The 15,042-nt window shown below is 35.2% G+C and overlaps 1 pseudogene; it reads right to left on the reverse strand.

The window, feature by feature from the left end:
• Nucleotides 1-4,042: 4,042 nt before the first annotated feature.
• LOC116132130 lies at nucleotides 4,043-14,263 on the reverse strand (annotated as a pseudogene).
• Between the last annotated feature and the right edge of the window lie 779 nt (nucleotides 14,264-15,042).

Raw genomic sequence — 15,042 nt, forward strand, 5'->3', positions numbered from 1 at the left:
TGTCTGACATAAGTGTGCAAGCACACATCATCTGTGCACACACTCGAAATGAAATTGTCAAAAGCATAAGTTTGACATTCCTGTGCACATACATAGCAAAAGTTTGACAAAAATATTCAACATCCTATCCTATGCTTTTGTCATTGCTTTACTAACTTAATATTTTGTGTTTCAGTTACAACAATTTTAAGTTGATGTAGCATCGTTCTCTATGTTCAACACTGCCATCATTGTTGCCTTCATTGTTGTGGTTGTTCATTTTCTCTTGCCTGCCATTTTCATGACCTTTACTTATTACATTCATTAATTTCTTACTGTAAAAAAGAAATGCCTAAAAGAATGGAGTACTTATAGTAAGTTGTGAATCTATAGGTGATAAAAGGTAGATGGCACAAAATGCTATATGATTTTTACTTTGAGCAGGGCAGTGCTTTTTACCTCATTTCCCTTTCTTTCCACGTTATCTATTTGGTTATTTGTAGAAAGGCATCAGCTGCCCATTTGCATTTAATTACAAGTGAACACTGAATTTAAGCTTAATTAAGCCTAGTTGTTGTCAATTGTCACAATAACCCCTCTTTATATCTCGTGGCCTACATATACATCATTAGAATGAAAGCAAATGTAGTTATAACTTTCAAATGTGTTTATTTGTCTGATAGTTAATGTTGGAATGTGAACACTTTTTGGTAATTGATGAAGAAAAGCAAGCAAGAAGGAAAAAGAATTTAAGTTTTAGGCAAATTTCTGGTTGAGGAATTTGTATTGGAGAATATTTGTTTTCCTTTTACTTTGAGTTGTATTAGGAAAGAGAATTGGTTTAGGATTTTATTTAGCGTTAAAATAGGAGAATGAATTAAATTAGAGGAGTCCTATTATGATTTGAAATATGAATCCTAGTAGAAAAAAATAATGCACTATTTTACCTATAAATAGAGGGGTTAGAACTAATTCAAGGTTATGAGACAAGGAATAAGAGAAAGAGAGAATGTGATGATACAAGGGGTTTTAATGTAAGGGTACCACAGGTATCGAAAAAATGTCACAAGGTATTAAACACCATAGGAACAAGATGTCTACCTATGTAAAGGTACTAGGTTGATGGTGTGATGAGCACTTGTATCGTATTCATAGAATTATAGTGGATCTCTCTCATCCGTGGATGTAGGCAAGTTATGCCGAACCACATAAAATATCGTGTGCCTTTGTGTGCGATATTCTTCGCATGTGTTGTTATTGCTTTTGTTTATATTATGTTTTACTCCTCCAGTTTTTAACACGGTATCAGAGCAGATTTAGATTTTCAACATGGTATTAGAATAGATTCTGATTTTTAACAGTTAATAAATTGTAGTTTGTCTTCTTCATCTATCGATCAAATACAGAGTTCTAAACTGTAGGCTATTTTGCAGACACCAGGATATATAATTGATATTGACTATAAATCTTGAGAAATTTAAATGTGATCTCGTGATTGCAACAAAAATGCCCAGACAATCTATGTTGCTTATTTTGCTAGTCTAAAATAGCATCAACATATATACAATGGATCCATGGTGATTGTAATACATACTCTATGAGAAGTAAATTCAAAAGTAATGTAGCCAACCTTTGATATTTAACATGAGTAGAAATGTTGGTTTACAAGCTGGAGAATACAAAGGAAAAGAACACAAGTTTTAGTTTTTCTGAAAGACAAGTGTTTTTCAGAGAATGTTTGCTAGATATTTCATCTTTCTTAACTTGTCTACTTTTTCATTAACTTCATCAAAGATTATATGCAAGCGTTTGACGTCATCATTGACATCATGGACATACAAACTCTAAAAAGATATTTACAAGATATTATCACAGAGCCATACATTCATAACTAATACAAAATCCGTTAGACTTAACATCCCTAAAAGTCAGCCAAACCACTCTGGGTAGTTGACCAACTCTGACACCTTCTAGATCAGCTCTGAATCATTTACCTATTTCATGTCGCATAATGAAACTGATCGCATGCATATTTGATCGCATGGATTCTTGCTTGTATTACTTCCAGGTCGTATTACCTCTTGATTGCTTTTTTTCAGTTTGCATGCTTTTTAGGTCACATGCTTTTCAGATAGTTACCGATCACATCTATCTATAGCTCTCATTCATTTTAGCTTAAACAATTGATCGCAAGCTTCAGATCGAGTAGGCATGCATATCACATTATCATTCTTCTAGCAAGATATCACTTGCTTTAACACTTCTCCTTGATATCTTTGCTAGAAACACCATGTTTGAACCAGAGCTCTTCAAACTTAGTCAAAATATTTGCTGCTTGATCTTTTGATTGACAATGAATGATCTTCACTTCTTTGTTCTACTCGGCTACTTGAACAGCATGATACCTGACCTTTATATGCTTTGATCGGCCATGAAAAACAAGGTTCTTGGCCATCACGACAGCAAATTGATTGTCACAGAAGATCGTTGTAGGCTTACATCGTTCTAGCTTCATATCCTTTAGGATCTTCCTTAACCAGATCGTTTGATTCATTGTAGTAGCTGCAACAATGTATTCTACTTTTGCAGTTGATTGAGCCACTGTCTCTTGCTTCTTGGAAAACCAACCAAATGCTCCTAATTTAAGAAAAACACATAACCTAATGTGCTTTTCATATCTTTGACTGATCCTGCCTAATCGCTATTAGTATATTCAACCATCAAAGTCTTCATACCCTTTATACCACATCTCGAGGTTTGCACTTGCTCTAACATATCTTGGCACCCTTTTAGCTGCTCTTAAGTGGACTTTGCTTGGCTTATTCATGAACCTCAATAAGAGCGTGGAGGCAAACATGAGATCAGGTCTAATCATTGTCAAATCTAGTAAGCAGCCTATCAAACTTCTATACCTGCTTTCATTGACCCAGCGACCTCCATCTTCTTTCTCAGCTTCTGATTTTGTACTAGTAGTGCTCACTGGATACAGCTCTCCATGCTGAACTTCTTCAAGAGCTCATTTGCATATTTTCTTTGATAGACAAATATGCCATTTGGAGATTGGTGTATCTCCATCCCAAGGAAGAATGTCTTCTCTCCCAAGTCTGTCATCTCAAACTCCTTATGCATTGCTTTCTTAAATTGCTCCACACAATCAGGGTTGTTTCCAGTTACTAGCAAGTCATCGACATATAAGGAGACTATAATGAGATTGCTATTTGACTTCTTCATATAGAGGGTGTGTTCCTTGGGGCTTCTTGTATAATCGAGCTTGCTTAAATACTCATTTATTCAGCTATACCAGGCTCTTGGTGTCTACTTTAGACCGTATAAAGCCTTCTTTAAAAGATGGACTTTGTCCTTGTCTCCTTCAACTGTAGAGCCCTCTAGTCGCTCCACATATATTTCTTCATCCAAGTAGCCATTCAAGAAGGCTGACTTGACATCTAACTAGTATATCTTCCACTTAAATTGAGCTGCAAGTGGGATGAGAAGTCTGATCGTGTCATGTCTCACAACTACAGTAAACATATCTAAAAAGTCTACTCCATATTACTAAGCGTAGCCCTTCGCTACAAGTCGAGCTTTATATTTGTTGACTAATCCATTAGGATTTAATTTGGTCTTTAACATCCATTTGACTTGGATGATCTTTTGATCTGGTGGTCTGTTAACCAACTTTTAGGTTTCATTCTTCTTAATCATATTCAACTCCTTCTTCATTGCAACTCTCCATTCTTTTGACTTTGCAACTTCAGTTTAGCTTATAGGCTCCAATATGAAAATATTATACCTCTCATGTACTTTAGCTAGAGGCATGGTCCCTCTCATTGATAGCTCTTCATCAGCATCTGAATCTTCTTCATCATTTTGGTCGTTAGTAACCTCTCTCTATTGAGGCCTTGTTTCTTTTTCGACCCTTTTTTCTTCCCAATTCCAAACTGAAATCTCATCGATTCTAACATCTCTTGTGATCAGAGTCTTGTTCGTGTTTGGATTGAAGACTCTATAGGCCTTGGATTGGTTGCTATAGCCAATACAGATTCTAGCTTCAGCTTTCTCATCAAGCTTGGTTCTTTTGCTTGCTAGAACATGTGAATAGCAAATATTTGCAAAACTTTGAGGTCTTCCATGCTTGTTGAACTCCATACCAAGCTTCAAATGAAGTTTGATCATTTAGAGTGTTTGTTAGCAGTCTATTCAGCAGATAGACTCCAGTATTGACCACTTCTACCCAAAATGACTTCGACAACTTCTTCTTAGCAATCATGCATCTAGCCATGTCGATGACTATTCTATCTTTCCAGTCACTCACTCCATTTTGCTGTGGAGTGTAATGACTATTGAGATGGTGCTTGATTCTAGCTTCCTTACATATTCCCTCAAACTCATTTGAGGTGTATTCAATGCCATTGTAACTGCGGACTGATTTGATACTCAAACCAGTTTGGTTCTTGACCAACAACTTCAACTTTTTAAACACATCGACCATTTCATTATTTTGCTTTAGGAAGTGAACCCAGGTCATTATGGAGAAATCGTTGATGAATAGCACAAAGTATTTGCTTCCACTCAATGAAGGAGTCTGCATAGGGCCACACACATTGATGTGTATCATCTAGAGCTTTTTCATAGCTCTGTAGATCACATTTGCTAGGAATGGTTTTTTGCTCTATTTACCAAGTTGACAAGCTTGACACGAATTTCTTCTTTCTTCGATCTCTGGTAAATTTTGCACCAAATTTTTGTGCTTCATTTTTTTAAGGCCATTGTAATGAAAATGGCCAAACCTCTTATGCCATAGTTTGGACTCATCTATTCAGCAGAATGAGCCTGAACTTCTAGTTTTCTCCACTCTATGGGGAAGCTTTTTCCCATCATCTTTACTTTCATCAACTCACTAGCCTCACTGTCTACTATCATATATGATCTATCTTGGAAGTGCAGAGACTAATTTCTCTCTGGCATTTGTCCAACACTTAGTAGATTTGGCTGATTCCTTGCATGTACAAAACAATAGCAATGTGTTTTGTACCTATTGGAGTCTAAATGGAAACTTCACCCCTTTCTTTAACCTCCATGAATTCTCCATTTTCAATCTTCACCTTGGAATGGAATGATTGATCCAGTTCCACGAAGTTGGTGAGATCTAGTGTCATGTGGTTGGTACAACCACTATCAATTAGCCATGTTTCTGACCGGTGTTGAGTTGCATGGCAAGAGGTCATGAACAATTGTTTCCCTTTTTGATTTTGCTATTGGTTTTTGACCACTTGAGCTTATTGTTGAGGCTGGTTTGCTTTGTTCTTGCAAACCTTCTCAATATGGTCAAACTGTTTACACGACCTACACTGAATATTAGGCCTAAATCAGCATCTATTCCCTGCATGGTTCTTCTTTTTACAATGGGGACATGGTGGATATCCCTTCATCCCACCATTCTTGCCCTATTGATTGTTCACATTTTCTTTCCTCTCTTCTCTACAATAGGATTCTTATATCCTCCCTGAATTGATTTCCCTATATATGAAGCCATCATGGCTCCTTCATTGTTGTCTTCTTATCTCATCAGCCTTCTTTGTTCTTGAGCTTGTAGGGCATGGACAAGCTCTGTAAGGGTAATTTGGGATAGATCTTTTGAATCTTTAAGAGACTTGATCTTGGACTCGAATCTCTCTAATAGATTCACCAACACCTTTTTGTACTATTCTCTTATTCGTCAACTCTTTGCCAAATAGCTAGTCTAATTTTGTTGACCACATTCATCAGTTGATCAACGTATTCTTTAAAGTTTTTAGACTTTTGCATTGTCAACATCTTAAACTCCCTTCTTAGATTCAAGACATGCATATTCCTGATTTTGTCACTTCCACCAAACTTCTCCTTAAGCTTATCCCAAGCTTCTTTCACTGTCTCACAAGCCATAACCTTGTGAAAACTTGATCTATGACAATCGAGTGTATGTGCGACAAAGCTTTTGGAGCTTTTGCTGCTTCTTCTTCATGGAGTCGGATCTGGTTCAATGTGGGATTTAGTCCTAGTTGAAGTGGTTGCTTATCTTCCATAACATATTGCCTGAGACTTTGGCCTCATAAGAACGTTTTCATTTTAATAGCCCATATATGATATGATTTTCCATTGAAAACTGGTGGTAAGAGTGAAGCTGAACTTGAAGCCATGAAGACAGATCTGTGTTTATAAACTTGGGAGTTTTTATGTTTGAAAGAAGTTGAAAGGTATGTGTGAAGGATGAATCTTGGTAAAGAGAACTTGGGCTCTGATACCAAATGTTGGTTTACAAGCTAGAGAATACAAAGGAAAAGAACGCAAGTTTTAGGTGTTCTCAAAGACAAGTGTTTTTCACAGAATGCTTGCTAGATATTTCGTCTTTCTTTGCTTGTCTACTTTTTTATTAACTTCATCAAAAGATTATATACAAGCATTTGATGTCATCATTGACATCATGGGCATCCTAACTCTATAGAGATATTTACAAGATATTATCACAAAGCCATACATTCATAACTAATACAAAATCTGTCAAACTTAACATTCCCAAAAGTTAGCTAAACCACTAAGAGTAGTTGAGCAACTGACACGTTCTAGATTGGCTCTGAACCATCGACCACTTTTAGGTCGCATAATGCAATTGATCGCATGCACATTTGATGACAGGGATTCTTGCTTGCATTGTTTCTAGGTTGCATTATCTCCTACTTCTTTCTGTTCACATGCTCTTCAGGTTGTTACCAATCACGTCTATCTACAACTCACACTTATCTTAGCTTGCACATTTGATCGCAAGCTTCAGATTGCATAGGCATGTAGATTGCATTATTATTCTTCCAGCAAGATATCACTTGCTTTAACAACAGGAAACATGGCGAGCTATTAGTCATCTCCTATAGTGGAAGAATAGATTTTGAGAAAGGAGGAAAATGTATCACCATTAGGTATCTCTTGAGGCGATCCAGATCATCAGTTGCATCTAGCATTGTAGGCCTTGTAGAGGGGGATTTTTGCGTGCATATAATACCTAATTCGATCAATTCTCCTATTGCAACGTGCCACATTCTTCTTTCTTCAGGTGACTAGTCTTTTGAAGCTCTCACCAATGAGGTGTCAATAACTTTTTCCATTCTTCCATTGTAATGAGTCTTCACCTATTTGTGCAGGCTTAGCTCACCACCAAACATATTTGAAAGAACAACATGCATGAAGACTGGCGGAAATGAAGAATGAAAGCATGAAAGGTTGGATTCAAAAAACATTTTCAAACAAAGCTTGGAAAAAGCATTATACCTACTCCTTTGCTTTGGGTTGATGAAGACAAGACTCAAAATGATGAGACCTCCACAATTTAACACCACCTTGAGAGAGTTAGAGAGTGGCCGTGGCTAGGGAGAGAGCTTTTAGTTTGCTTTTGAGTGAACAAAGTGAATAATGAGCTAAAATGCAACCATTTGCATTTATATACACTTGGGAAATTTTTGCAATTAGTTGTTTTTCATTTCCATGCCCCAATAAAATCTTATTTCAAAAGGAGCCCATGAATTTATTATTTTACCCTTTAAATAATCAATATTATTCAAGGGCCCATGTAAACTAAATTAGTTTACATTAACAACCCATAAATTTGCCCTTTTACCCTTTAACTATTAAAAGGCTATTTTTGTTCATCTCATTAATCTTAATTCTTTAAGATATAATAATTAAATATATTTAATTATTGTTTGACCATTTTAACCCTTAAAATGTCACAAACAATTTTCTATGTAACTATTACCATAGAAATCCTGTCATTACCCTTTGAAGGTGCTAGCCCTCTTTGGATAATCATTTCTCTCTCTCATCCTTCTCTGACTTCTCAAGGCTATTGGTGTGACCATGTAGGTCCACTGTGGATTAGCCATGACCTGATTCTGGATGAATCCGAAAACCTGTCCGAAGGCCCAACGACTATGGTAAACATCTAGCAATGTGCCATAGTCCATAAACCAAGATGAAGAAATACTTCATCAAACCTATTTCAGATCATATGTACCAAGTAGGTAAAGTCCTTCCATTGATATATCCTGATTAAGTATGGATTCATGGAACGTCAAAAACCTAAACTCGATTTTCTACCAAATCGTCGATCAATATGTCTGGAACTCATCATCACGAACTTGCTTTCACATGACTAATAATAGACTCTAGCCAGAGATTTCGATTTCCGAAATTTATCAATATTTGTCCAGGAACTCGAATCTGGTTCGAGTCAGCGGTACTCCTTATCCTATATTTCCGAGTCAATGGATCTCTTCTTGATCATCGTTATCGTTCGTTTTCGAATATGAACAACACATGACCAAACAGACTTTATTATATGAAACATGATTAGTCTCGTACTTATACACCATATGAACCATACGCATCCGTATCAGATCTGATTACAATGTCTCTAGTCAAAGGACTACATCGTGCACTGATATAACCAACGATAAATCATTGACTACATGCTTTTCCAAGTGATTTGTTGTTATTCGGTCACGTTTGAAAAATAGTTCATGAACCACTAATCCATACTAATGCCCCAGTGACATGACTGTCATCGTCATCCGTACTTATATCAACTCATGATATCTTTCGGAAGCATCCAGTATGCCTACTATGCAATATAGTTGCCTAAATTATATTGCTTCTATAGGAAACCCTTTTTGATCATTCATTTACCGATTAAATGAATCATCTGCATTATTCATATACGTACTTTATTTTAAATGCATGACTGAATAAAAGAAGAAATTTACATATATGAATTGAAGAACTCTTTCTTCTATTATTTATGATATATAGATACAAGATAAAATGTTTTGAAACCGACAACACGAATGGTTTCTAAGGCATACACTAATATACACTAACAATATTGTCTATTGGTCTTTTTCTAGTCACCATCTCAAGGACTAGGATTCCAAAGTTATAAACATCTCCTTTTGTTGACATGTTAGATCCAAATCCATATTCTACATATGAAAATTCAAACAATGACTTCACTAATTTGTTTTTCCAAGGAAAAATTGAAAATATAAGAAAGTGCATTGATTGTTGATTAAATTTGACCCTGATAAATTAGGCTTGTCCAAATATTCTTGTGTGAATTTGATGCCATGGTAATATTGAACATTTTGTGGGTCCATATTGTGTGCCTTATTGATGAGAATGCAAAATGTCATATTTACCCTCTTAATGTCTAGTATTTTATACTTATTTGTTGCCTAAAATGTACTGATTATTATTCTATTTTGATTTAGGAAGCAAATGGAGGCGTTAATTGCAAAACGGAACTAATTAAGTGAATTCGGATAGTTTTGACATTGTTTCGTAATCTGGGCATAACTCTCTCATCCGAGCTCCGATTGAGATTATTCAAAATGCTGTGGAATGCTAAGAAAGAGATATACAACTTTTATGTTTTGGGTTTTGAGAGATACTTGCTGTATCAAGGTTGTAATCGGCCTTGAAGTTGATGCATCTGCATATCAATGTTCTGGAACATTCCGCCTTGTAATGCAAGTCCAAGAGGCAGTTTATTATTGGAAGATTTGAAGACATGTGGCACACAAGTTACAACTGGACACACCACTTTCTTATTTTTATTTTAGGACTTTATTGTATTTTCAATTAATTAGAATTAGATTAGGATAAATGATTTTAGGATATTAGAATATTTTAGGAGATTGAGTGGATTTCAAACACTTGAATTGGATTTGTTAAAGGGAGGGAGATTAGACCAGGATCAGGGACGTCTCTCTTGGATCTCTTCTGGAACTTTTCTTTTGATTTTCGTTTTTCTGAGTTTTGGATTATGGCCATGAGTGGCTGATTTTTGTAACTTGGTCGAAGGAAACGGAAACCTCAGAATCAATGAAACTGTGAGATCTTTTGTTTTTAGTGTTAAATTTATGTTTTGAGTATTGGATGTTCTTCTATGCATATTATCATGATTGTTGCATTTAATTACTAGGAGGCCTACTAGTTTATTAATTGTTGCAATCTACTGCTAAGTTAGATATAAAATCCGTAATTGTTTGATTCCTCTAACTTGTGAAGCAATTAGGGTTAATAATTTGCTACGTCAGGAATTAGTAATCTTAAGAAGAACACCCAACTAAATTAAATACAACCGCTTGTGTTTGTGTTATTTAGCTTCATCGATTTCTCTAATTCTTAAGGCTACCACTAGATTAAATCTTGAGCGCTTGTCTAGGGTCGTTTAGTGGTAAGATTAATTAAGATTGCTTGTTTCCTAATTAATTACAATTAAGGAGAGATAGGAAAATAGTTCCAACGGTGAATATTCAAAGTAAGAATTGATTTATTTTTGCATCAATAATCAATTGTAAGATTCCGATGGTGGATGTTGACGGAGACCAAGTTCGTTATTTTGATTGATTTCGATTTGAATTATTTTGTTTTCCTGGAACAGTTTCTGTTTTACTAAAAACCCCCCTCAGCCTTGTTCACAAAACAAAAAAATTGGCTAGACACCCTTCGTGGGATCGACCCTTGCTTACCCTATTTACAGTTCAGTAGCTAGGTTAGGAAGGTTTTTAATCTTGGTTGCCTACGACAGCACACCACTTATCAATTGAGAAAATGAATCCAAAATGTGCAAAATATTGATGTTTGTATGAGTTAAAAACGTCTCAATTGACACTACTTCAATATAATTTTTAGTTTGAACACATTGTTTTCCTTCTGTATTGTGTTTTTGAGGCAGAAGGAATGGAGGCGTTTGTACCTAGTGCTATGTATCCAATAGATCCACATAACATGTTACCTAGTGCTATGTATCCAATAGATCCACATAACATGTTAGCAGTCTAACTTCCCAGGTTCTCAATGTCCCTAACATTTTCCACTCCAACTGGCATGATCAACCTAGAAATCCCAAAATTAGAAACCAGAGTTGTCATTTCATTGATGAGAAGAACATTGCTTGGCTTAAGATCATAGTGTATGACTCCAATAGGAGAATGGTGATGAAGGTAGGCCATTCCTTCAGCTATATCACTACACATATTCACTCTCTCGATGAGAGACAAGTCTAAGTCTGAACCCCTAACCAAGGGCGGACCCAGCCCCTTTGAGGGCCTACCCTCACATTTTTTTTTTTTTTTAAAAATTGCTTATATAGGCCCACAAAAAAATTGCTGGTAATATATATATCTAAGGCTACCCTCAGATTTTTTTTTTTTAAAATGAGAACTGTTATACATATATCTAGGCCTACAAAAAACTTGCTATTAATATATATATTTCAAGTCCATATCATATTAAAAGTTTAAAACTCTTTCCACTCTTCTCCACGGCTCCACCTGCTTTTTATGATTTTATTCCAAAAATTCTTTACTCTCTCATTCTTTTTCTCATGCTATTCACTCTTAAAACTTTTGAAGAATAAATTTTTTGAAGCTTTCACTACTCAAGGTGCCACAATTAGCTCTATTTTTTGTTTTATCAATTTTAGGTATGTGTATTGCTCATGTCAATTTAGTTTACTTTAGGGTTTAACCATGCTTGTTTTTTTGGAACTTTTTTATTCTAATTTGATGGAAAAAAGGCATGAATCTTGTGAGTTTGTTTTATGTCTAAGAATGTTCCTGCTTTCCCAAATTAATCCTTAACTATATTTCACAGGACGTTATTCTTCATCCTTCACCCGCCACTTTCCTACATTTCAAACATCACTGTTTAGTTGCTCAAAATTATTAAAGAAATTTGAGTTACTATCTATGTTTATATCAAGAAAATTCTCCCCTTTTTTAATTAATTCACATTAAAAGTGAATGCAAACGTTGACGTAATTTAAGTTTTGGTTGATTTTAGCTTAGGCTAGCTTTGATCAAAGTCATGAAAATTTATATTATAATCTTTGAAAGCCAAAAATAAAATAAAATTAAAAGAAAAAAAAACAAATAAGAAATTTATGTGAAATATTTTTTGTGGATTGTGGTTGTTGTAAACTCTTTTGATTATATTGGATTTAAGTAGATCATTAGATTCTCGTGGTTTTTTGCTCTCTTCACATTGAAGAGATTTTTCCACGTAAAAATTTTCTTGTGAATTGGATGTTATTTTCAATACATTTGCTCAAGGTTTTGCTTCCCATATATTTATTCAAGTAGGAAAGGATTGTGATTGCATTATTTCCTTTCAGATTCTTGATATTGTATTATTTCCTTTGAAGTCAGATATATGGATATATCCATTTCATGTCGAAATAAATCTTTTATTTTGATTTGTTCATCAGTTCCTTTAGAGAGTCCCTTTTCGAAAGATTATCCTTGTCTTTGTTTATGACAAATTACTATAATGCGTCCTCTCTTACAAATCAGTCGACGTTTTTCACAAATTTTACAAACGAAGGCCTTATTTTCATAGTTCTGAATTATGAATCCACTTATTGGGATAAAATATATTTCTTACTATTTGTGAATAGTGACTTGTATCCTTATGAAGGGAATGTTGAAAAACGGCCTATCATTTGAATCCTTGTTGTGGAGCCTATAAATTATACACCCTCCATTTGAACCATAATGACTTACTTAAATTTTGACTATTTTGGTTCCATCTCCAGGTAGTACACGTATAAAACTGTGTTGAGCCCTTCTTGAAATAGAACTTCGAATCTAACTTTAGTATAGAAATGAACTCGTAGCAAACCAAGTAGGATTCGAACCTACAACCAGTCAGTTAACAGCCGACCGCTCTACCACTGAGCTACTGAGGAATAGCGTGAGATTCTATCTCATAGAGTTCAATTCCTATTCTCAACCTATGACGCATATGAACTCGAAGTTTCCTACGTAAGTCTCAGAACTTCTTTGTAGTGGCTTCATTCCATGCCTCATTTCATAGGGAACCTCAAAGCAGCTCTATTTCATTATATTTCATCCATACCCCAATTCCATTCATTTAATATTGCTTTGGTGTCATTGACATAAGAGATGTAGTTTCAAGTCAATCTGTTTCTGTTTCTATATATGGAAAATTAAAAAATCATCAAAAGTTGAAAAATCATCATATAATAATCCAGAAATTGAAATAGAAAAGAAAAAGGGGAGGTTTGAAATGATTTTTTAATCTTTTATGCTAGGTAATCTAGTATCCTTATGCATGAAGATAATCAATTTGGTTGTTGTGGTCACCTCTATTATGGATTTCTGACCACATTATCCATAGGGCCCTCTTATCTCTTCCTTCTCCGAGCTTGGGTTATGCAAGAAGGAACTGAGACGAAGGTATTAGCAGCAACTGGTTTTATTGAGAGACAGCTCATGATATTCATATCGATCTATTATGCGTCTCTACATCTAGCATTGGGTAGACCTATTACATGCCAAGCAGCTAGGAAGAAATGTAAAGAATGAGAATTGTTGAAACTAGCATATTGAAATATCAATCGACAAAATAAGCAAGAGTAGCTATGATATTATAAGTTTCTTCCTCTTGACCGAATCTGTAACCTTCATTAGTGGATTCGTTTTCTGTGGTTTTTGCTGATTTTTTTTAAAGTTTTCACTAGTTGTTTGGCACATAATGGTGGAGCCGCGGAGGCCCCTTCGGGCAAAAATCTTGGGTCTGCCACTGCCTCTAACTGTCCCGGGATAAACATGGCTATCTGAGCTTCTATTTTCCATATAAGGAAGAACGACTACCTTCAAATTAGGTAGACTGCATGCAATTATAATCCTTATTAGATTTCTATCACAGATCATCTTTAAAACTTCACATTCTCTGTTAAAACTCTTTGTTGGGTTTCCAGATTGCAAATTCAAAACCTTGACTGCTATTGCTCTTCCATCCGGAAGATTTCTCTTATAAACACGTCCATAGCTGCCTATCCCAATTAGCGTCTGCTCATCAAACTCCTTGTGGCCTTTGACAGCTCTCTGTAAGTAATTCTTGGGAAATTTTGCTTCAACTCTAGTGTCTTTTGCCTTTTTATTGTTTTAGATTTTGCTGAGATCAAAATTTTGATGAGGTCAAACTTAAGCTTACAACATATTGCTATAAGGAGTGTTGATATGTAGATGATTGAGATGAATATGATTAAATACATATGTGAATGAAACCAATGCTGCTTTTGAGAGCAGGTAAGCATCTTAGGAACTACGCCACAGAGACCTTGATTGCCTAAGAATGACATATTTGTTACTGAATCAAAGATGCCACCTGAGGGATTCCTACCTTCAAACTGGTTGAAAGAAAGATTGATGAAGGTAAGAGTATACATTTTGCTGAGGCTTGTTGGGGTCATACCAGATAAGTAGTGTTTTGAAACATCGAGTGATACTAGGTTTTTCAAATCACCTAGAGAATCTGGAAGGTCTCCTGTGATAGAATTGTGGGATGGATTTAACAACATCAATGCAATATAGCTTGATATCTAAGTGAAGATATTTCTAGTAAATTTGTTTGATGAAAGGTCTATCTCTTGAAAATTTTCCAGTTTGCTAACTCAATTGGCAATGGCTATCAAGATGATTATGGGATAGGTTTAGAAATATTCTGATTGCATGAATACCCAAAATTTGTGGGGGAAGTCTCCTAGTCAACTTGTTGTAGGATAAGTCTAGCTTGTACAGATCTATCATTGTCCTAAAGTTTGTAGTATTGATCCTGAAAGCAAAATGTTGTCGAGAAACAAATAATTCAACCAAACTAAATTTCCAATACTTCTGGGATAGGACCACTAAAATTAATGTATGATAGATCAAGCAAACCCAGATTAGGGAGTTGGCGTAGCAGAAGAGATTCATTGGAAGCAAAAACAGCCAAACATGATATTTGCATTAGCAAAATAACCTTAAACTATTCCAAGCACCAACGTGAATGGAAGAAAGAGTAAAACAATGCTTATTCAAATAAGGAATGCTTGATTACATAGCTCTTTAGGCTACCTATAACCGTGACTATAACTACTTGATAATAACAGAAATTAAAAATAGTCTTAATCTAGCTACTTAATAACTCCAGCTGCTGGATAATGAAACAAAATCTAAATGAACATGA

Source organism: Pistacia vera, unplaced genomic scaffold (genome assembly GCF_008641045.1).
Source record: "Pistacia vera cultivar Batoury unplaced genomic scaffold, PisVer_v2 Contig1071, whole genome shotgun sequence".
In the NCBI taxonomy this organism is placed as follows: Eukaryota; Viridiplantae; Streptophyta; class Magnoliopsida; order Sapindales; family Anacardiaceae; genus Pistacia; species Pistacia vera.